Below are 24,225 nucleotides of genomic sequence, written 5' to 3' on the forward strand. Positions count from 1 at the left end.
GATTAAGTGGACCTTTGGTTTGATCCAGCAAGGCTTTTCTTCACTATTCAGTCCAAGTGCACACATCAGTAGGGGATCCTCAAAGGAATTTTAGTATTAACCAGATGTTCACACATGTGGTAAACTAGCAGCTATATCAGTACTGGTGGCTTCTGGGAATAACCACAATTATAGAAACAGCAGCTGGCTCACAACATGTAGCATTTAACCCACATACTTCTTTCACTTTGGTCTGGGCTCATGAAATCATTTAAGAGTAGAAAACATAAGAAAAGCCTTGCTGGATCAGAACAAATGTTTATCCAGTCCAACATTCTGCTCCTACAATGGTTAACCAGTTGCCTGTAAGAAGACCACAAGCAGGACACTAGACCCACCCAGACATACATTTGAGCTCTCCAGCAATTGATAAAGAGACTTTCTTTATCAATACTTGGAGAGCTCAAATGCATGTGTATAGGTGGATCTTGAGTCCTGTTTGTAGTCTTCTTACAGGCAACTGGTTAACCATTGTAGGAGCGGAATGTTGGACTGGATAAATATTTGTTCTGATTCAGCAAGGTGCATTGTCTCTGGTGAGAACCAGTGTGGTGTAGTGGTTTGAATGTTGGCCTATGGCCCTGCAGACCAGAGTTCAAATCCCAGTTTGGCCATATAAACCCATGGCGTGATCTTGGGCAAATCACTCTCTCTCAGCCTTAGGGAAAAGCAAGGGCAAACCCCCTTTGAAAAAACTTGCCAAGAAAACCCAGTCACAGGGTTACCATAAATTGGAAATGACTTGAAGACACACAACAACAACAACAGCGATTCTCTCTGGTACTGGAGAAAACGAATATCCATCACAGCTAGTTGATAGACTTCTCCTCTCTGCCGGACGATGGCCTGCTGGATGAGAGCCGTCAAATTTCTAATTTAGATAGCTTTAAGAAAGTCATTAAGACGGATCTCTTCTGGCAGGCCTTCCTGGAATAAAAAACTCGGCCACATAAGTCTCCCCCACACATGTGATGACTCAACCTGTGGTTATCGGTTATTAGTATTGGTTATTGTTTTGGTTTTTAATTGCTGAATTTTACCTTTATACTGTTTAATCCTTTTTAAAGGGGGGGAATATTATGTATATACTGAGGTATTTTAATCTTTGTACGCCATTTTGTTTGTCTCAACAAAAAGCAGGATAGAATTATTATTATTATTATTATTATTATTATTATTATTATTATTATTATTATTATTTATCCAGTACCTTTTAAAGGCTGCCCAGCTTGGTGGGCATTGCCATTATTTTATTATAATGATTTCCACAGTTTAACTGCACACTGTGTAAAGAAATACTTCCTTTTATCTGTGACTCTTGGATCACTTTAACAATGGGAATGGCCCCCAGACCTGGTAGTATCATTAACCACTGTGCCACTAGGGCTTGTTTACTTGAACAAAAAGGCCTTTATCTGTCAGTAGGAGGAAAGGAAGGAGCCTAGCCTCCCATGGAAGGGAATTCCAGAAGGTGGAAGCAGCCACTGAGAAGGCCTTTCCTGTGTCCTCGCCTAAATCAGCCTGTGGTGTTGGTGAGACCAAAAGAAACCCTTCTCCTATGGATCTTAAGACCCTGACATGTACATATATAGAGATGCAGTTTAGACAGTCTAGACCTAAGCTGTATAGGGCTTTATAGGACATGCTAGCACTCTGAGGTATAGACTTCCTTCCAGATGCAAGTAGCAACTGTGGGAGAAATTTTGTTTGGACAATGGTATTATTGTGTGTGTGTGTGTGTGTGTGCACGTACATACTTCATTTTAACTTTTGCTTGCTTTTTAATGGTTCTATACTGTATGTAGCATATTGTCTTAATTTGATTTCAATTATGTTTAAACTTTTATTGTTCTGGCTTTAGCTGTTTCTTTTTGTTAGCTGAAGGTGGCATAGTTAGAGATAGGTGGCATAGAAGAGAAAGGTGGAATAGAAATGAAATGAAATGGATAAGTTATTTACACTGATGTTAGTACTTGGATGGGACACTGCCAATGAATACCATCTTGTCTGACTGTTTTCACCTGCTGTAGAACTAGCAAGTGCTACCAAATATCAAGAAGCAAAGCAGAATCTTTTTGCCACTATACCCAATATCATCTCATTTCAGAAGCTAAGCAAACTTCTTGGTAGCACTTTGATGAGGGAACGCCATGTCTCGGGCAAGACTAGGAAAGAAATTTGCCTAAAAACCTAGAGGCCACAGGTTCTATTGGCAGCCAGAGTGGACTGGGCTAGGTGGACAAATGGAGTGACTCCATGTAAGGCCTTTTCCCATGTTACTAAATTGGATACCACATGAGGGTCCCATACTTCTTCTCAGCAGTCTTTTTGTACTGACGGACAGCAGATCTATCTGAAGGTGCAGAATAGGGGTAAATTTTGTTTTCAGCTCTTTTTTTTTTTTATTAAAACTGACCAAAAAATTTAAATGTGGGAAAAAGTGGAAAAGGCATTGTTATCATTATAATTACAGTGGGCCCTCCTTATCCACTGACATGCCATCTATGGACTTGAGCATCTGCAGATGGCAAGCTCTTCTTGTCCCCAGTGGTGGCACACATGTAGCCACACTGCCATTTGGGATAATTGGAAAATGTCCCTCACCCTCCTCCTTCTTCTTTCTTTCCTTCCTTCCTTCCTTCTTTCCTTCCTTCCTTCCTCTCTCTGTCTCTGAGGTTTCTCCCCCAGCTTGGCTTAGGGGGCAGAGTCTGGCACCCAGTCAGCCAGGGCTGGGGCCTAGACCAGGACCGGGGTTTGAGTCTTAGAGCCCCTGTTCCCAGGCCTAGCATCCAGGATGGAACCTCTGGGCTCAGAGACCTGGCCCTGGATCCCTCCAGCCAATGGGGCTCAAAAGCCAGGCAATGCCCCTGAAGCCTTAGAGCCCCATCGGAGATAGCACTAGGCCAGGGCTTGGATCTTGGAACCCAGGCGTTCTGTCCTGGGTGCTGGGACAGGGGACAGGGGTTTCGAGACTCAAGCCCCAGCCAAGCTGATTAGGCATCAGACACTCCCCCCAAAGCCAAGCTGGGGCAGAAGCCTCAGAGGCGGAGACAGGAAGGAAGGAAGGAGGGTGGGAGGGAGGGAGGGAGGGAGAGAGGGGGGACTCCAGTCCCATTCTTCCTAATGGCACTGGAGCTGCATTGTTGCGCTGCCATTAAGGACAATGGGACTTGAGCATCCGCAGATTTTGATATCCATGGGGGGGGGGGGGGGTCTGGAATGGATCCCCCACGTATACTGAGAGTCCCCTACACTGTTAATAATTAATTTATGCCTCATCATTCCTCTCTAATATTGGGACAAGCAGCATACAAAAGTTAAAACAAATACAATTAAAATGGTTCCAATAAGAGAAATAAAAATATGTGTATAAAAATCTAAGCAACACCTGGAATTAACATCTTTTAAAACAAATACATTAAAAGAGAAAATAAAAAGTCAGCAGAAGACACCACAAACAATACACAATTAAAAGCCCTCACAGTCAATATTTAACCATCCGCTAAGGCCAAGGTGAGCATTTTGGTTTGGTTTGGCTTTTGAACAAAATCAAGCAAAATTTACAAAATACAAAAGTGGGATTTACAACAATGAGATGACTCCTGCTCTGCTTTCAAAATGAATGCCTGTGTAGCTTTCTCCCCCACCAGCTATTAGGAACTTAGATCCCATATATGTTTATGATAAATTGTCCTCTAGATGGCAAAAGCACTTAAGGTTTTTCTCCTAAAATCCATCTAATAGTCATAACTTTCCCCCACAAAAAATAAGTTGCAGCATTTGCAGTGCCTACCTTGAAATATATAGCGACTGATGAGTATATGTATGTGGGAACTGCATCTTACAGCAACGCTTAGGACACCTACAATTTTGCCAGCAACCATGTTCACTAACGTTCTATTATCCACTGTTATTTCTAATTCCTTCCATAGCACTTCTCATTGGGGACAGAGTCCTATGCTTCTTATCTCATTTACCCTTTCCACCTGGACAACTGAATTAGACACATAGGCCTGTTACAGACAGCCAAAATAAAGCTGCTTCGAGTCACAGTGGAGGTATGGTGTTTTAATGATGCATGCGTCCTAAGAGTCCAGAAGTCGCGCCAAAGCCATGCTCCAGCCCTTCAGGCTATTTGCCCTCTGTAGGGATTGCAACGTCAATATCCCTCAGCAAATCTGTTGCTTGGAAAAAAGAATTCTGATTTGGAAAAAGATTCTTAACTGAGGTTGCATTCTACCAGAAGAGACAAGCCAAGGCTTGCAAAGTCTTTTGTTTTGTATTTTAAAAAATTATTGCTGTTTTTATTAGAATTTGTACTATAAAGTGTTTGTCCATCTACCATGCTATGCAAATCTATATGCCTGGTTACAGTGTCACCAAACTTGTGCTACCTAATGGGATCAAATATAAATAAGAACCATTGTAAGGTCTTGGATCTCATCCTTCAACTACTCTGAGTACATCCTGAAAAAACACCTTCCATTCCAGCAGCTTTTGTTCTAAAATTCCCATTTATGAAGCAATTCTGACCAAATTTGATATTTAGTCTGAGGTTATGATCCCAAACGTTTTTGTGCATCATTTCGGACTGATAAACAAACTTCATATAGGGAACGGGCTGATGGGAGAGAATAATGCCTTTGGCTCATTTTGCTGTGGAACTTGGTGGGGAAAAACACATTTTAAGGAAGAGCCTTTTCAGTGATGGCCTGACATCTGTGAAATCTTCCCCAGGAAATAGGCTTGAAGCTTTCATTTAGGGAAAATGTTTAATCAGCTTTTGTTTTTGTTTTGAGCAGTTTTTCCAAAAGAATTGTTGATTTTTCAAAATGAATTTGGTAAATGATTTTAGGCAAATTCATATTTTACTTTTGGGTATTTTTTTAAATTGGTTTTACTTTTATTCAAATAGTGTTGCAAATTATATTGTGGACTGTGTTCCTGCTCAGTAAGCAACCCTGGGAGAATCTGCCGTACAAATAAAATTAATTAATATTACTTATTACCATCAAGTACTATTATTAGTGCTGTTTAACTAATTAAGTAATAGAATTTAAAAATACTATTCTCCAACAAATCAAAACAAACCAATAGCTTGTTGTTTTCATTCCTCTCATGTTCATGTAATCACGTAAATTCTTCATAGCAGAAGGTTAGTTCTATGTCCTGATGGTATCATTCATCAGGTCCTAGTGGCTGTCCCCCCCCCCCTTTCTTCTTCATTGATCTGCCAGTCGTGTACTTGAGATTCCTGTTAAAAAATAGAAGGTGATGTGCTCCAAGACTGATGTATGTGGACATGTGCAATCTTAGAAATATCTGGGGATTGCTGGTGAAGTGAACATTGTAGCAATCCCTCCTTAATCTTTAAAAGACAGCTATCACCCGCAACATATACTTTGATGTAGTGCAAAGTGAAATCCAAGATTAGAGCTAGATCTCATCTTGAATGTAGCTATGATATGGTGTCTTTTTACTTTTAGTTCTACACAGTTTTCAGAATAGACTACATCATATTGGTCAAACATATTGCTTTTGGTAATTATAATTTTAAATTAATTGTGATAAAAGAAGGCAGAATTAAACACAGGCATCTGAACCACGAATCAGTGAGCATAGAACCTCCAAGATCAAAACAAAAATCAGAGAAATTTCCAACCTGGGCCTGAAAAACAACCATGTATATATCTGTAAGTGTTTAATATGCCTTTTGTCTAATTTCACTGTGTAGTCAACCTCACACTTTCTATGGAATAGAGAAAGAAAATCAACTTCTATAAAATTTAACATATTATAGCCATTATCACATGTACAAATCTGATGATGATGATGATGATGATGATGATGATGATGATGATGATGATGCATTAAAAGGGAACTTGCTGAAAAGGAAGAACTTGCCAGGTTTCAGTCACATAGAGCTAACCATTCAAGAAAAGCAAAATAAGTTTATACCAAGTGGGAATGTAAAACACCAGCAACATTTGCTGAAATGCATTTTAAAGTAAAGTATGACATGCTTAGTCTAGACCAGGAATGGAGGGAGGGCGCTCAGGACTTGGGACATCCTGAGATTCTCTAGAGAGCCACCTTTCCCCCCATGATACCATGTTTTTGTGTGGTCCCTCCTCAGCATACTAAAAGACTGAACTATCAGTAGTAAGTACTATGGGCTAAAATATGCTGGAATTTTTGGTCCTACTTTCTGCTTTTGGCTGTGCTGACCATTGAGATGTAGCCCCCCCCCTCACCTTTTTCTAAAATTAAATTTGGCACTTAGACTGAAAGAATTTTTCACCCTTACTCTAGCCCTTATGTCTATATGAAAATGTGTATTATACTTACCAAATGAATCCCCCCCCAAACTGGTACTTCTTTCTTTAATAATTTCCAAATTCTGTCTCCACACTTAAATGCTATGAGTTAAACATCTTTGAATTTTGAGCTTATAGGGGTTTTATTTTGTTGTGTTGTGTACCTTCAAGTCGTTTCTGATTTACGGCAACCTTAAGGCGAACCTATCATGGGGTTTTCTTTGCAAGAGTTATTTAGAGGAGGTTTGCCATTGCCTTCCTCTTGGGCTGAGAGAGTGTGACTTGCCCAAGGTCACCCAATGGGTTTCCATGGCCAAGCTAGGAATCGAACTCTGGTCTCCAAAGTCACAGTCCAGCACTGAAATCACTATGGCATTAGCTTTACAAAAATATAGTACAATAATAGTTGTTTTCAAAAAATCTATTTCAGGATTATGATGAAACATTTAATAGTTCCTGAGATACTGTGAAGAACACTGTTGTCCATCTCTCATCTCAATTTCTTTAATAAAAATATATGCCATCCCTTTTAAACCTTTATTATAGACAAGAATGTTAATCAAGTAGGAAGTCTTTATGTCTCAACTGCATTCTAGATGGCCTCAAAGGGATGGCACTTTCGCCACAGCTGTGCAATGCAGAATTTGTTCCAGTGCTGACTGAAAACATTTTCTGCATTTCCATGATATGAGTATTAGCCAATCAAACCCTAAAGTATTTGTTAGCTGGCTGAACATTTCCATTTTGCAGGGTGACAGTTATAGGCCACCAAAATGTTGCCAAGACTGAGTTAGCAGCTCTGAACTGAAGTGCTTTCCCATAGACTCACCCTGTATCAGTTTCTTCAGGAGAATTTGGTTCTTTAAATGAATTTTTTAGTGCATTTCAAATCCAGGGAAGCTCAGCATGGGCCAATTTTCAGCATTTTAAATAAGAGCAAGTCCATGATGTGTATTGTTGGATGGTAATGGAGAGATGTAGACCATGGCTAAAAGGTGGAAGCTCATTTTATGTGGCCTCACTAAACAAATCATTTGGGTAAGAGTACAATTTTTGCAGTGCAATCATATGCATGTATAAACAAAATTACACCATACTGAATACAATGGGTTTTACTCCTAGGTTAGACTTAGCAAGGGTGGCAACTATACACATCCAGCCCATAATCATCTTTTGTCCAACTGCCAGTTAACCCCAGAACCCATTTCTCCAAACTTGGCAATGATACCCCTAGATCCTTGCAGGGAACATGCTTTTCTTAATTAATGCTGTTTTATGGGTGTATTGATTTTATGCTTCATTTTTACTGAACCCCCCCTCCCCAAAAAAAACCAGAGACATGTGCAAATTAATTGCCACAGGCACACTTTGCATTGTAGAGTTTTCACAGAAGTAAACCTGCAATGTAGTCCTTCAAGAGACTAAAAAATAGGGGGGGAGGGGGGTTGACACTGTTTTAACAGACATGCCTCTATGCTATGGAATTCTGGGGTTTGTAGTTTTATAAACCCACTGGGTGACCTTGAGCAAGTCACATACTCTCAGCCTCAGGGGAAGGCAATGGCTAACTTCCCCTGAACAAATCTTGCCAAGAAAACCCCATGATAAGTTCACCTTAGGGTCATCTTAAGCTAGAAACTACTGGGGGCTACATGCCATCCTGGAGAAACAGTATTCCCACCCCTGTTTTAGGAGACTGTTTTCTGCACAGTAAAGAATAATTCAGGGCCAGACTTACAGTAGATCCACTGAAACTAATGAATCATATGTTAACTCAAACCACTGTCATCCAATTTCATCCAGTTACCATTTGCACTTTTCTCTGTACAAAGGCACCAGTCAGAGGCATGCCTAAACAAGAATTGATCCAAAAAAGAGCTTGCAGAGCTGACAACTATCACAGTACATCAATTGATTTCGGGTGTGAGGAACTGAGTAAAATCAGAGGCTTCCAAATCAGTTTGAAGGAAATGGTACCATTCTCTGAATTGCCAACTTTGAGTGTGAACTGAATTCTCTCATCACTGTATCACCACCCCAATAGTCTTATTGTGTGCAGAACAGTGTGTCCTTCAAACATTGCAATTCTGTAGTTCGGTGAAATTACCACAAGAAACAACATTACAAGCTTAACCAACTACAAAAGCAACATATGATAGACAAGAATAATGATCCAATGGAGAAATGAAGCAGACAAACATAATGTTGAAAAATATAGAGCTTCAGAAAGAGATTAATCATATGGTAAGATGGAGCTCAGCTGTTTGAGAGACTACAGAAAAATTCAAAGTTCAGACTCTTGCTTTCCTGGCCATCACAACACAAGGTTAGTAGATGATAGATGAAAGTTCCCTCCCTTGACACACAGGTTAAGCCAGTGAATAAGAGAAAACAGATGAATTTTTTTTTTAAGCAGCTGCTAGGGAAACTGGGGTTTTCCTCAATTCTTTCTTCCATGGTTTTCACTAGCTGGATCTCTCAAATACTCAAGCCATATGTAAATTATCATAATTATTATAAAATCCATTTTAAGTCATGCTGATGTGTACAAATGCAGCCTAACATATAGGGAAAGATTCAATAAAGTAGCTATACTCAGAGTAGACACTGAAAATGTGGATTAGAACAATCATAGAGGCTAACCTAAGTCCCTTTCACACAGTAGTATATACACTAACTATAAATGCTTCCACACAAGAAGCAATCGTCATTAAAATGTGATTAAAACATGGTAGTAGCACAATTGGGGAAATATTATCACACCCCTGCATGCTTCTCCCATTCGTGTCCCCTGCGTAAACTGTAATGGATGTACCGTTGGTTAATAAAGGAAACTCCCGTTATTACCCAATGATGCTTCCATTACAGTTTACACATGGACATGAATGGGAGAAGCGTGCAAGGGTTTGATAATCTTACCCCCAATTGTGCTATTACCACATTTAATCACATTTTAATGATGCTTGCCTCCTCCGTGTGAAAGTATCCTATGACTAAGTCTGGATCCACTAACTCATAGGCCAGTGGACATATCTATGGCCCCATATAGACAGGCCAAAATAAAGCTGCTTCGGGTCACTTTGGAGGTGTGCTATTTAAATGATGCATGTGTCCTAAGAGTCCGGAAACTGCGCCAAAGCTGTGCTCCAGCCCTTAGGACTAGATCATGGCTTTGGCATGGTTTCCGGACTCTTAGGATGCATGCATCATTTAAACCGCATACCTCCAAAGTGACCCGAAGCTGGTTTATTTTGGCTTGTCTGTATGGGGCCACCAAGGGCTTTGATTTTCTTGGTTCTCTAAGAACTTAGACATAAAAATGAAGTGGCTCATCAGAATGGTCCCAAGATTCAGCTCACACTCAACTATATGAATCAGCCAAGCAAGCAAAAGTGACAGACCCAAAGGCCACCTCTGTATAAAGTGCTTTTTCTATAAACATGGACACATATTTAAAAGAAAGGTTGTAGCCCAAATTTCTCTCTGAGATGGTGCTCTTAGGTGGATACTGGGGCAGGGAGGTGGGCTCCTTTTATTTTTAAAGAAAAATAATAATAAATAAATAAGATTTTTATTTATATACCGCTCTTCTATAAAACCAGGGCGGTGTACAGCATTCATTAAAAACCATATACATACAACATATTCATTAAAACCATTCCAGCCAGCTTGCCACTGCTGACGTAGAGGAGAGGGAGAAATTAGTCGGGGCTTGCGTCAGGGAAAGCTTGTTTAAATAAAAAGGTCTTCAGCCCCTTTTTGAACTGGGCCAGGGAGGTGGCTGAGCAGAGCTCAGTGGGCAGGGAATTCCAGAGGGTAGGGGCCGAGACGGTAAAAGTCCTCTTAGAGGTAGAGACTAATCTGGCCCCTGGAACCCTCAATAGCTGCTGCCCAGATGTTCTGAGAGTGCGGGGCGGATTGTATGGGGAGAGGCGGTCCTCGAGGTATCCTGGGCCCAAGCCATTTAGGGCTTTATACATGGGAAAGCATTCAAATATGCAGTCTATCATACGGAGTAACTGCCCTGTAAAGCTTAAATTTCAGGAGGAGGTCAGGATAATATAGGTGCTAAGAAATAAACAGAATAGAACAGTAACCTATTCCGCCCCCCTCCTTTGACTATTTCAGGCCAGCTCACATAATGTGTAGGTGTTTGCAGATACCTGTAGAAGTGAAAGAGGCATTTTGGTTAAGAAAAAGGCAAGGTCTGATCACTCACCCTCACCAGTTCCAGGTCTGTGATAATATGCGTCACAATAGCAGTGTGCTGCTTTATGCCTATCCACAGAATGTTGAAGTTCGTAAGCCAGCTCTTACCAATGTGGGGTATGGATAATTTAATAATTTCAACAGGTACAAATACAATTTTGCAATTGGCCCTCACTGAGTTACACTGAAATTATCTGAAATGTTGCATTGTGTTTGAAGTTCTAAGTGTTCATACAGCCAGCTTTGGATCTCCTGCTCTGGGTGGCTTGGCAGCAATACACATGTAGCCCTAATCTGAAATGGGGCCTTCCTGTTGACATTCTCCTGGGTGGTGTCTGCATGGAAGAAAAGAAACATTTCTACCCCACTTTTGCACTGACTTGTTTAGAAGAAGAAATGTTTATTGATTAGCCCTTAGGCTATTTCAAAATAACACAAAATAACACCAAAACAAGTAAAACACACTATAAAATCCTATAGAAATTCTATAGTAATTAGAAAAGAACTAAAATGCAATAACACAGAATCTGAAATGTATATAGAGTACTGTATGGCTGTCATATAAATGTAAAACAATATAAGTACATTAGAAGTACCTAAAAATGAGAGACAGTTATAAAACTGATCATAAAATTCTATACCACAGGTTCAAGATACAAAAATGGGTAAAAAAAAAAAACGAATGTATTACAGCATTAAGATGATAATACATAAAGTAATAAAATTGAACATGAAGCGTCACACATCAGAATTCTTCATCATCTCTGCAATTTATCCCAATTGACCCCACATGCATATCTAACTCTTGACTATATAGCTTTACATAAAAACCAAGCTGTGATAATAGATATTTTTGAATCTTGGCCACTCATGAAGTAAGAGTTTCTGACATGGGTATCCCAAAACATTGTTCTTGTGATATAGGAACCAAGATACTGATCTATTACCTGTTGGTACAGATTACACTTGAATAAAATATGAACTAAATCATTGACTTGTTTAGATTATGCACAGGATCAAAACAGATGAAACACGGGTCTAATCTGTGTTCCAGGGCTATTTTCCAGAGTAAAAAAGAGTCCCCATTTGCTCCAGATCAGACCAGAAATTCCAGACAACCCATTGAGTGTACAGAGTCTCTGCTTGTGGATGTGAGGATGTATAAATGTGCTGGGAAAGGGCGAAATGGCATGACAATGACTGTGTAAACACACATACTGTGTTTTAGTAGGACTGGGACCAGGATGGGAGGGGGAGTGTGTGAACCGTGCTGCCAGCATCGGTCAGTTGTGGGAGCTGGTTGTGTGGACAGCTCAGTCTCCCTATGGAGCCAGAGGTCCCAGCGGTAAGTCAGGTTTTCCTAGCTATGCAGACACAGCCCTATGGTGCATTGACACTGTAGAAGTAATGCAGTTTGACACTACTTGAACTGCCATGGCTCCATCACACAGAATTTTAATATTTGTAGTTTTGTGAGACAGCAGAGAAGGCTAAAGACCTTGTAAAACTACAAATCCCAGGATTCCATAGGATGGAGCTACAGCACTTAAACTGGTGTCAAACTACATTATTTCTACAGTGTAGATGCATCCCTAGAAGATAGCTGCTGAGATAACTTCTCATTCAATATTTTCCTAAATTTCTAGTATGTGCAGTTAAGAACAAAACAAAACAATCCATCACTTTCAAAATTGTAGAATTGTTCACTTTCCATGGAATCACAGTTGTTAGAACTGGAAACAGCTGATCAAATAATTCCCAGCTTGCCTTGCCAGTGGAAGAAAGGCCATCATTCATTATATTTCCCCGTATTCTTGCCCAGATTGGGACTGGTTACTGGAGTATTTTGCCTACATGGCTGTTTGTCATGGTGGTGCTGGAAAGTGGGTTGCATATTACTTTCAGATAAAGTGGAGGTAGCATCCTGAATGTCTGAAAAAAAATTCTTAAAATAAAAACTGTTACTCAAAGAAATTTGTGATTTCTAGAAAAACAACACATTTTCTTCATATGTGAATAACAGAAAATCTCATTAGTTTATTATCACTAGCAGTAAGTTAACTGTTTGTCTGTCTCATCTATCTATCTCATTTACACAGACACACAAGGACAGAGAAACAGTATGTGTGTGAGAGACATACTGCTTTTTACGGCTCCTTTTTGCACCCTCGAAAGGCCAGATCAGGGCTGCGGTGTGAGGTTGTTGCAGCCCCGATCCAGCTAGGAAAGGGGCCACATCCCACAAGCTCTTTGGGGTAATCTGTCGAGCCCCCTACTTCCAGGTAAGTGTGCAGAGAAGTAGAGAGGAACTTGTAGGTTTGCAGATGTTATTGAATTATGGTATAGTGCACCCACGTGGGCGCGCTTTATGTGGCTTTCAGCATATGCTGAAAGCCGAGCGGGGAGAAGGGACAGAACGTCCCATAGGGATGAATGGGGCGCGCACCACCATGTTGAATTTATGGCTTTTTTTTAAAGAGTGTCAAAGGGTATGAAACTAAAGACATGCAGCTTTTTCCACAATATGTTTAATGCTGAATATAGTAGATTCTGTTCTTCTGTTCTTCCTCACATTGTTTGATTTTGACCCTGTGAACTCTTGCACTTGATTGTAAAACTGCAACTGCCACCTGATGGCTGGGCCAAGAAGGTATTTTATCTCTTGACCTGAGAAGTTATTTCTATCCCAACTCTGCCACAGCTCTATGTTTTCTGCAATAGTAGAGCCCTGCATTATACATTCACCTATCAGTGTCACAAGAACTTGTCCCTGAGCAGAATCTACAATAGCTTCTTTTGTTAAGCCATAGCCTCAGGTTTCTGGGTTCACGTGGTCCCACCACAAATGTCCATGAGAACTTCAACCCTAACTAATTGCTCTCAGAAGGGTGGAGCAGGATGCTGTGACAGTTCCTTGCACTACATCCAAAGGGCTATTTCCCATAGCCCAGCATTGCATCAGAGCAGCTGTGTGTACCATGACAGTAAATAATCTTCACAAGTGGGTTTTTAATGATATATAGGACAAAGCTGTATGGTTATGTTTCTCTTGGCATGTCTATGGTACAGCTAAAGCCAATCCATAGAGTCAGGCTGCTTTGGACTCAAGATATATTTTCTTACTTCAAAATGGATATTTTCCATTAAAGTACTGTATTGTTTTCTTCTTTAAAGGTACATAAGCCTCTTTTTCTATAAACCATTCGTAATGATTTCTCAGCCTCTACCTCTACTTGGTTACAGTCATCCTTCCTATGGTACTTCTTATGGTACAATTTGAAAGTTACTGTTTCAAACAGTTTCAGTGTTTTGCCTTTCCTTACGTTGAAAACTTAAAAATATATATTTGGTTCCTAAGCAAAAGGCAGAATAAAGCAGGCAACATATTTTAGAAATGAATTATTGTATTCATTTAGCCCTTGCATTAAGGATTTATGTAAAATATTGTAAGCTCTTTAATATTTCTCCCCTGAAAATCCAAGATGACTCTTCTCTGTTTACAGTTGACTTTGTACAGTCAGCTTACTTTTCACTGGTTGGTTGTAATTATTATTCAGTTTGTTATTTGAGATGCTGATTAGCACCTAATGACATTTGAGAACAGTTGTAAAAACAAGAAATGGGAGCTCACAAAATAAAAATAAAATAAAATCCCAGTAGCCATGAGTAAGGGGCTGAAATGCATGTAGGTAACCAGATAGTCTTTATACAGTTATAACACTATGATTGCATTTTAGCTGATCTGGGACTCTTCTGCACAAGCTCCATTCTCTCAGTAGTCACTCAAGTAATAATAAAATGGGAATATACTGCTTTCCAGGCAGCCATCACTGAATCTCTCTCAGTCGTGCAACCAGGAATGCTGCCCCCATTGTGCTCTCTTCCTGACTCTTCCTTAACATCATCTCCCTGTCTTATACCCTAAAGTTTCCTCCCCACCAGTCTTTTTCTGTGAAATTTCAAATCTTTGATTTGGTGAAGTATTTAAAAGTTAAAGAAAATGAAAAGGAAGGAAGGAAGGAAGGAAGGTAGGTAGGTAGGTAGGTTATCGGGCACTTTGGGGGATGGGGGACAGGGGAAGAAGGGGACACTGACACCACATGACTGGCAATCATAGAATTGCTCCAGGTCTGACATTTCACACCTGAGGATTTGTCTGATTGCAAGGTCATTCATGGGTTTCTCCCATGAATGAAAAGGAATGGGTCAGTTATGGTGCAGCTATGGGTTGGAGGCTTCATTGTGTGATAAATATTGCCAAATCTGCTTCTTTCTGGGTGGTTTAAAAGCTGTGTGTAGTAATGTCCTTTCCTATGGAATCCCAGGGTTTGTAGTTTGGTGAGGCACTAGAGACTTCTCACTTAGAATTATAAATGACTCTTCCTAAACAGCAAATCCCACCATTCCAAAGGATGGAAATATAACAGTTAAACTGGAATCATAGTACTATAACTGTGGCCTGTTACAGACTGCCAAAATAAAGCTGCTTCGGGTCTCTTTGGAGGTATGCTATTTAAATGATGCATGGGTCCTAAGAGTCCGGAGGTCGCGCCAAAGCCACACTCCATTCCTAAGCACTGGAGTGCAGCTTTTGGTGCAGCTTCCGGATTCTTAGGATGCACGCATGGGAGAAAAGGTGGTACGATAATCTCCATAGACAAGACAATTGGATCACATTTCTTGAGACTGTTTAACTTCCCTGTACGTTCAATCAGTGTCATTGTCTGGTCTTATCATATGGGATGGAAATGGAATAGAGGGCTTTACTTTTTGCTATTCTTACAGACTTTTAAATCAGATGGAAATGTTTTCCCCTCGCCACAACACTGGTGATGACAGCGTGAGTGCAGAGAGCCTCTTCTGTCCCTCTCCCAGCAGTTGTCCAAGAATTCTCACTCAATTTTTGCAACAGCTGCAAGGGTGAAAGAATTCCTTCTTTTTCATAATGGACATTACTCTTTTCACCATCATGCCTCAACTTTGAAAATACTGCCAATGGGATGGGGGAAACTTAAGTCTACCTTGGGAGAAAAGGTTATTTTGTGGCTATTCTGAGCTTTTTTTCTACTTTGCCAACAATCTTAAACTGCTCTGGCTACTAAAGAACAAAGGTGAAAGTAGTTTTCTGGACCCAACAGCTGGTCTAGAAAATTTGTTGCATCTGGCCATCTGCCTAGACTCATTCTTTGCTTTTTATTCATCTTTTAGCCCTACTAGTCTCTTAACTACTTCTGAAATGTGACAGGGTAAAGTGGAGTTTATATTAGCAATGTGTGTGTTCATGAACACACGAAATAGTATTTTATTTTATTAAGATCACCCACACACAAAGAATTATATGGAAAAATTATAAATAACTTTTAATGTACATTCTGTAGGGTATTTTGGCTTCGTAGCTCTCATGACATTCCTTTAAAAAATGATAAGACAGAGATCAAATTATCTAAGATTTGGCTTCATGATAGCTTATGTTACTTATGGACCAAAAGTGGAAGCTGAATCCATTCCAGTATTTCTTGGCCTACAGAAATCTGGAATCAAAAACTCTTCTTTAGGATTTTTTCCCCTCTTCAGAAATAATATTTCTTCCAAACAGGCTGTTTGTATCAATAATGGCTGTTTCCTTTGCTGTGTTTTTGCAGTGACCTAACCTAAGTCAAGAAACACATTTGGTTTAAAGCTTGTTCAAACATTGTCCCCATTCCCAGCGTCTATATGACCTCACTCCGCATACTTTTATTGTAAAAGAAAAACAAAGCCAAAGAGATATGAATTTCTTTGTTTGTGGCCTGTTACTAGGGGGGCCATGTAGGCCCTCTGATAGTCTGTCCCTTCCAAGTATGGTTTAAAGATAAAGACTCATAATGCATACTATCTAACATTTCACAGATGAGAACTGACTCACATGTTGCCTGACAACATCAGATTGTTGTTAGGATGACAAAGGTTATTAATAAAGAGGAACAGGCAAGCTAAGAGAGGCTGCAACTGTTTGCTTTTGCCTGAGTTTACTGAGAAGGACAAGATTCTGCCTCATGGACTACATTTATAATGATGAATGCTACTCAGGACTGAAGCATTCTGATACCGGAGCTACTGCTTGTGGAATAAGCTCAGTGGACATTATTTTCTATGACAAATGGCTATTTTTGTTAGTTGGTTTAGTTTTTCCTTTTTTGTTTGGCCTGGACTGAAGCAATGGGTTGGAATCCTATTTGGACTTGAAACTTTCAGTTATGCAAACAGTTGGCCTTATTACTGACTTGTGTAAGGAGATATATGAGACCTCCTTATGCAAGCATTTCCCTAGTGGTGCAACAGTCTGTGTAGGCACAGTTCCCTCTACCCACCAACAATCTTCCCATGGAAGTGTCAAAAATCCATCAGAATTACATTGGCAGGGAATTATACTACACCTATTCTCAACAAGGTCTTGTCTTGAATGTTTTTTTAGTAAGGAAATGTACAGTGATTTCTGTAGCTTGTTAAAATTCAAAATGAGATACAACTTCCAGTAAAACTTTTCAGGTTCCTCATCACCCCGTCCCTTCAGGAATTCTGCACATCTGTATCCGATAATCAGGAGATGTCAGTTTCATTTCCAGTTCCTAAGAAAAGGGCATATAAAACATGATGACGTAGTTAAAATAATATTTCTGTGTTTAAAAATTATGTATTTTTTTTACTTTAAATATTCCATTGCACTACTTGCAGTTCTATAATCCTGGCTCTGTCTGCTGCCACACTGCAGAATTAATGCAGTTTGCCATTGCTCGATGCGATGTAGTCCTGGGATTTGTAGTTTGTTGTAGCACCACAGCACCCTGACAGAGAAAACTAAATATCTTACAAAACTACAAATCTCAGAATTCCATAGCAACTGTATTATTTATTGATCCTTGGAAACAGAAATACAGCTCTAAAGAATCCATTATAAAGGATTCCAGGGGCTGAACTATGTTCCAGATTTTCCATCCTATATTCTAGAGCAGGAATACATGACCTAGTTGCTACAATAGCTAGCTGCTACATCATTTCAACAGCATCTTTGCCAAGAGACAGGATAAAATACGGTCATGATATATTTTAATAGAAGCTTAAAAGTGCCTTTTCTGAGATGGATTTTTTTTAGGTATGTGAATTTTGTTAAATTTGGCACTGATTCACCTCTGCCCTGTTTATATATAATGTGTGTGTGATTTGTTTGGCTTGAACGCTTCCTGTAATATTGTTAGCCAAGTAGATATTAGATTGTTATCGCTCTGGCCTGAATGGCCTAAAATGTTATTTTTAAGGAATGGCATTCTCTTATTGTTCTGCCACAGTGGTAGTACAAGGAATGTACAAGGTACAAGGAATGACAATTCAGTAGCAGGAACTAAATGGAACATTGGCAGTGGTTTCTCTCTTTTGCATTATTTTTGCATAATCAGATTACTAGAAATGCATTCCAAAAATGACAGTAAGAAAACAGTTTAAATTGCATGCACTGCATTAAACTGGAAGAGAGTGATATTGAGAAATAAATAAGGAAATACAAAGGCCCAGAAATTTAACTTTTACTCTAAGTAATTTTTTCACAAGTGAACAGTAAGTAAATTATTATCATTAATCTGACGCCAGTCAGACCGGTTATTTTAGTTACCCAGAATCACTTCTCCTTGCACTTTCTATATAGAAGTAAACCAGGGGATCTTGTAGATGTCATACATCGGGTCACATGAATCAGGGTTGACTCGAGGGAAGTCAACAACTGACCAACAAGATAAGCATTTTATGTAAACAGTACCCTCAAGTTTCCACCACTTCCATTGATAGTTGGGTTTTTAAAAACAGATTACCCCACCCCGACCCCCACCCCACTGGGACAACAATTGTCCCCCCCAAAAAAACTACAGGCACATTGCAGTTTCTGTAATTTACACAATTTTTTTGTTGCTGTATGCCTTTAAGTTGTTTCCAACTTATGGTGACTTGAAGGGTCATTCACACATTGTTATTTTTAGGGCAACTATGTGAATAATCTCACTCATGGATTCCAGGTTTGTTGTTCACACTATGGAACTGCATCTCTGTGATTTCTCTGAGTTTGATTGCTCACATGTTTCCCTGAGCCTGCTGATATAGCCACCCTTTTCTCTCTGGCCATAGTCAGTGCTATTTAGATTACTGTTGACCCTCCACATTTGCAGTTTTGGCTTTTGCAGATTTTATTATTTGCGGTTTGATTAATATATCATCTTTATATACAGTGGTCCCTCCACATTCACTGGTGTTAGGCATGAAGGACCCCCATAAATTTGGGGAAAAACACAAGTAAAAAAAAATACTATTCTTTTACCTAAGAGAGGGTTCTCCAATGCAACTCTGTCAGAAGCTGACCGTAGAATTGTGCTGGAGGACCCAGAAGATCTTAGAGAAAATACTTCTCTTGGCATTTGAGGTCCTCCAGCATGATTCTATGATCAACCTCTGGCAGATGGTGACCATAGAGATGCACTGAAGGACCTGGGGATTCCTAGAGAGGTGTTCTCTTAGGTAAAAAGAATAGTATTTTTATTTGTTTTTTCCCCAAATTTATGGGGGCCCTTCACCCCTAACACCAGTGAATGTGGAGGGACGACTGTATATAAAGGTCCAGACCCTGAGAATGAGATCCCTGCTAATGTATATAAAAATTAACACCTGTTGATTTGTGTGTATCATAACCCAAAAGCCTCCTATGTGCAGTTTTATATCAAAATCAAACGAAGGCCCCTGAAGAATTTATTCATGACATATAGATCTAAAAGAGTGAATCCACATAATTTATTCTACACTCCACATAATGGAACGTATTTATCAAAAAGTATGTTCACTGAACTAAACAAGGAGGTAAAGTGGATGTTGGCCATTAAAGCCTTGAAGTTCACATAGAAGAATAGTTGCATGAGTGGTTTTATAACTCTTGTCCACATAAATATTTTCTGAATTAATCGTGAATAGCATCTGTGACTTAGATTCCTTTGAGGAATGGCATTAACCAATCCACCTGACCACATTAGTAAATTCTGAAATGAGCAATCACCTCAGGGATATATCACCCACACAAACCTTCCCCCATGTACTGACAAGCTGCAGCTAATTTTCATGCAACAGGCATTCTAATTGAAACCATCTGAGGGGAATAACAGTGAAGGACTGAGGATTTATGGCTCATGTTCTTCCTGCTTAACACTAAGAATCCCTCCTTGTGTGTATCTGTGTACGGCTTAGCTGCACATAACTTATGGTCAGACAGCCACACCAATTCTCTTTCAAAGGCATTTTTCCACCAGTCAGTGAATGATGATTATTACTATATAGCTCAGGAAGATGTAAACAACATCATGACATAGATAACAGGCTACTGTGCACAATTAGCTGTTGCAGAGTGATAAAGATAGCTTGCCACACCCTTTTTAAGTAGGTAGGGAAAGTGATCTTTCAGAACCTCCTAAGGCATTCATTCTCCCATCTCCCTTGTGAGCTCAGTTTAGTAATAAACAACAAGAGCAGGCTTTGCAGTGGGTGAAAACAAGGAAGTAATCAAAGGAAAGCATACAAATTCCAGCACATTAGCAGATCAAAATGGGATGGGGTCTTACAATTGCACCCATAAAAAGTATGAGCAGTATTGGTCTTGAGATTCACTGCGTCAGTTTGGTAGAATAGCTTGCCACTGATACAGGGTTGACTGAAATACCTATTATGAAGCAACACCAACAATTTCTAAACTTATATATCTATATGATGGGGGCCACTCTGTTGGGAGAAGGGAACTGCATGGGAGAAGCCAGTTGGAGAAAGAGATCCAACTAGTGCCATAACATGGATTGCTCTAAACAGGCAGCCTGAGTAAACACAGCAGTATTGGAGATTATCACACACCAAAAAATGTGTCCTATCCCTGATGGGATATGGTCATGTTTTGGATTGCAAGCAGGTTTTATTGCACTCAAAAATGCCGCCGCTGCCACCAGGCAACTGTAACCTACATACAGCCTGGCTGATTTTTCAAGACGGGAAGCTCCTATCTTTGAAAACCAGCTGGCTGGGACCTGGGATGCATATGGGTGGTAGTTGCCCAGCAGCAGCATTTTTGAATGCCATAAAATCCACTTGCAGACCAAAATGCGATTACATCCCATTAGGGATAGGACAATTTTTTTTGGTGTGCAATAATCTCCACAGAGTTATAATGACAGAGAGACATTTTCCAGAGAAAGCAAGATATGTAGGCCATGGAGAAGTTATTATTCCCCACTGTCTTCTAAAACAGTAGTTAAGGATGCCATCAAAAAATACAGTGTGGTGGTCATAACCTGGATATATTTCCTGGTGCTTCCCCTGGAATAGTTTGGCTGAGTGGAACAGGGAGAGGGGAAGCAAACATTTGGCAGGAGGTGGGTGGAAGTGCTCCATGCATGCGGTTGCCACAGCTCTAGCGCAAGTGGCTCTGGGCCCTGATCCACCCTTTTGGGTGGTCTGTTTTGCCTCTTAGTGATGCCATGACATCACAGTAATCTCTATTTCACTATCATCTACCATCAGGCAAAAAATTGTAGACACCATAACATTTGTGAGGACTACAAGAGATCATAGAGGGAATACAGGGAGCACACAGCTCTAATTTGGACCTCAGCTTCTCTCAAAAAAGCTGCTTTAACAACTTAACGAACTCTCATTCTTTCAACCAAATGACTAAACCCAGCACATACCAATTCACTCAACAGTCTGTAAACTATTTAGAGTTGTGTAAAGATATAAAAATGTTTAAATGGTTTCTGAAACTAAAGACAGAGGATGAGCTTGTAAAAGCATCCATGATAAGGTGGGACCAAAATTTGGGGCATAATGTCCAGATGAATGTATGAGGGGAAATGTGGTCCAAAGATGTAAAATTTACTTTGTGCAGTAATTTAAAAAGAAACCTGTATAAGATTGTGTAAAGTTGGCCCTCTGTATCCACAGATTTTTTATCCACAGATTCAACCTTCCACGGCTTGAAAATATTCAAAAGTATGCAAACCTTGATTTTGCCATTAGGGATATTACTTTACTGCACCACTGTATATAATGGGACTTGAGCATCCACGGATTTTGGTATCCACAGGAGGTCCTAGAACCAATGTTCAGTGGATATCAAAGGCCCACTTTACATGGTATCTAACCTCAAATAAGCTGTCAAAAATGACCCTGAATGGCTCCTTTTTCATATGTGGCAGACTTGTAAGAAGGCAAAAAGTTACTGGTCTAGATTCAAAAATTCTAAATGCACCAGTAATGTTTCTGTTAAGCATTATGCATAAAGAACTGGAGAGTAAATATGGATAACTTCTTTGATATATGACAACAGCTGCAAGAATATTGTTAGCTCAAACATGTAAGTGGACTGAAGCACCCACAACAGAAGAATGGATTGTTAGGCTTGCAGAGTTATCCCAAATGGCCAAATGAATATGGGTTTTAAAGGATGCACCAAGTGAAGGCTTTTTTGAAATACAGTCCGTCCTCGCCTTACGCGGGGATCCGTTCTGGATCCCGCTGCGTAAGGCGAATTCCGCCTATGCTCGAGCCCCATTGGAAACAATGGGGCTTGTGCACGGTGGCGCGGCGGCGTGGGAGCGCGCGGGGCGCAACAGGTGCATGCGCCCATTCAATTGAATGGGACACGCCGCCCCTTCCGCCCTGCATGCGCCCCGTGGCTTGAGCACGTATGCTCAAGGCTGCATATGGTGCGCCCACGTATGGCGCAGGCACGCTGTACTTCAAACTGTTTATGGAATTTTTTTTTTATCAATAAGAAATCTAATAATGTAATGCTATTGACTTTGGTTATTAGTAATTTTACTTGGGTTATTTAGTTGGATTTGTAATAGTAGAATAATATTTTTCTATTTATTTATTTATTTTTTATTACAGTCAATATTGGGCCATCAGAGCCTTACTGTATATTAGTTATGTTTCATCTTTTCTTTTCTTCTTTCTCTTTTTCCTTCTTCTCATTTTCTTCCTTCAGTTTCTTTGAATGTATATTAGTTTGATTGCAAATTAGTCTGTTCATAATAAAAACTAATAAAAATTAACCTTAAAAAAACAGTCTACAAATCTGCTATTGTGAAGACTATTGGTACTGTATTTTGTTATTTATGCAAGGTATTTTACAGAACAAATTATAAAACTTTCACTTAATAGTATAACCTATGTTCACCTGGCAGAGTAAAAGCAATTCTATATCATGAATTTGTATAACGTACAAAGTGTTCTAGTATGTGTTCTGTTTTTAAACATATTGCAAAACTGCACAAAGGCAGCAACTGCAGAAAGCAATACCATCAGAGATCCCAAATTTCTATTTCAATATCTTCATTCTAGGTATTACTTCGATGCAAAACAGAGCAAAGGGCTTAAGCAGACAAGTTAGCATTAGGGAGATTGATGTTGCAAATTCTGACTACAACCCTTCAAAGAATTTCCAGACTCCTGCAGTTGCTCAACATAATATGCACACAAACCTGAAATCTGAAGACAGATGGATGCACCCAGGCAAAACATCATCTTCTGGATGCATGGCAATAGGGCATATCTCTGCCTTCAAGGTCACAGAGGAAGGTCCATAATGGAGAAAGAGATCTCCTTGCTCAGTCTCCAAAACTCAGTTCCCCCCCCAGTGGTTCTGAACGGGGGGGGGTTGTAATGGGCTCCAGATGTTGCTGGGCTTCAGTGTTCAGAAGCTCCAATCAGCATGGCCAATGGTGAGTGATTTAGGTATATAAATCCAACAATGTCAGGCTGAGAGTGTGCTATAGTCCCTGTACTTTAGTAACAAAGGGGCAATCCAGACCACCCCAAAGGGATGGGCTGGATTTGCCCAGTTTCCATCCAGAGGGACGCCACAGCATCCAAACTGTGCAGTGTCCCTCTGGACCAAAAAGAACCCAGAAAAACTGGGTTCTTTTTGGCATGCCAGGACAATGTCACCAGTGCACCAGTGGCACACTGTGATGTGTCCAAGATGCAAGCGCGGCACCTGGCAGTGCGGACATGGGACTGCGCTTGCATCATGCATGCGCGCCATGTATGGATGGTGCCATGTAAAGATGGCGCTGTCCATACATATTTGGACTCTAGACCGTATGGTTGCAGCATGCTCTGGAACCCTAATTTTGGTGCTGACCTGCATACCTCTTCTTTGTGCAGCACTGTGGAACATGGATGGTTAATAATTGTATAATATAAGAAAATGTTGTTGTTACATCAAGTCAACTCCAACTTATAACAGCCCTATCATAGAATTTTCTTGGCAAGATTTATTTATTTATTTATTTATTTATTTATTTATTTCATTTATGTGCCACCTTTCTCCCTGCAGGGACCCAAAGTGGCTCAGACAAGACATTTAAAATATCAGTAAAATTCAAAACAATTAAAAACATCTACACACAATATAAAAATCACATAAAAATAGACAAAGGTTACAAACATAACTAAAAACTCACCTGCACTATAAAAACCACCCTGATGTGCATTATATACCAAATGCATGCCTGCATAAAAATGTTTTTACTTGCTGGTGAAAGGCCAACAGGGAGGGGGCCAGCCTGGTCTCCTGAGGAAGGGAGTTCTAGACGGTGAAAGC

The sequence above is a fragment of the Sceloporus undulatus genome, chromosome 5 (genome assembly GCF_019175285.1).
Source record: "Sceloporus undulatus isolate JIND9_A2432 ecotype Alabama chromosome 5, SceUnd_v1.1, whole genome shotgun sequence".
Taxonomy (NCBI): domain Eukaryota; kingdom Metazoa; phylum Chordata; class Lepidosauria; order Squamata; family Phrynosomatidae; genus Sceloporus; species Sceloporus undulatus.